The sequence below is a fragment of the Penaeus monodon genome, chromosome 29 (assembly GCF_015228065.2).
Source record: "Penaeus monodon isolate SGIC_2016 chromosome 29, NSTDA_Pmon_1, whole genome shotgun sequence".
Lineage (NCBI taxonomy): Eukaryota > Metazoa > Arthropoda > Malacostraca > Decapoda > Penaeidae > Penaeus > Penaeus monodon.
This window is the reverse complement of record NC_051414.1, coordinates 28,809,150-28,809,807: the sequence shown is the minus strand read 5'-3', so window position 1 is coordinate 28,809,807 and position 658 is coordinate 28,809,150. Positions and strand designations below refer to the sequence as shown.

Genomic DNA, 658 nt, shown 5'->3' with positions numbered 1-658 from the left:
ACTTTTAATTTTACGTTCCTGTGTGGGGGTTTTCCTTCTTTTCCTTTCCTTTTTTTAATACAGACACATATATATGTATTTATATGATTTGGTCACTTAAATATATGTTAACGTTTTCACAGTTTAGACATTCTGTGTAAGAAGGGACATTTGTATGAGTTGCTCGATATTTTAGTCGGAACGACGGCGCATGTTTTGCATTTGCTACAACAATTTTCTCGCTAGTTGTATTGCCAGTGTAGATGTCCTTTAAAGTCATGCTTCTAATTAGTACCGTTATTTATGTTTGTTGTTTATGACTTCCCAGACGTATCTCTCCTTTAAAGGTTGAGGTTAAATTCCTTGTAAAGTTATTCAGGTTCAAGTAGTAAGACTTTCATTATAAGCATTTTAATAGATTAGCATAAAAAACTCGCAATACAATTTCAGATTTTTATTTGATGTTAAATGCAAGTCTGATTTGCAGGAAACACAGTAGTTCTTCGGCTTTGACGTTACATTTGATCTTGTCTTGACAAGATAGTGGGATCACAATGTGTTGACAAAAATAAGCTCTGTAATTAATTTTTTAAAACTTTATGCAATTAATAAGTAATCATAATGAACGACAGTATTTCATTTCAGTCTGAAATTCGTGAATATCGTAGTATTCAGTCTG

General features: G+C 31.9%; 1 protein-coding gene across 1 annotated transcript in view; it reads right to left on the bottom strand.

Moving 5' to 3' along the window:
* Positions 1 to 374: 374 nt before the first annotated feature.
* Positions 375 to 658, bottom strand: part of LOC119592116 (mucin-22-like) — a gene marked incomplete at its 5' end in the record, with an annotated part of 1,088 nt that continues 804 nt past the window's right edge. The window contains 1 exon segment of the mRNA XM_037940936.1: positions 375 to 563.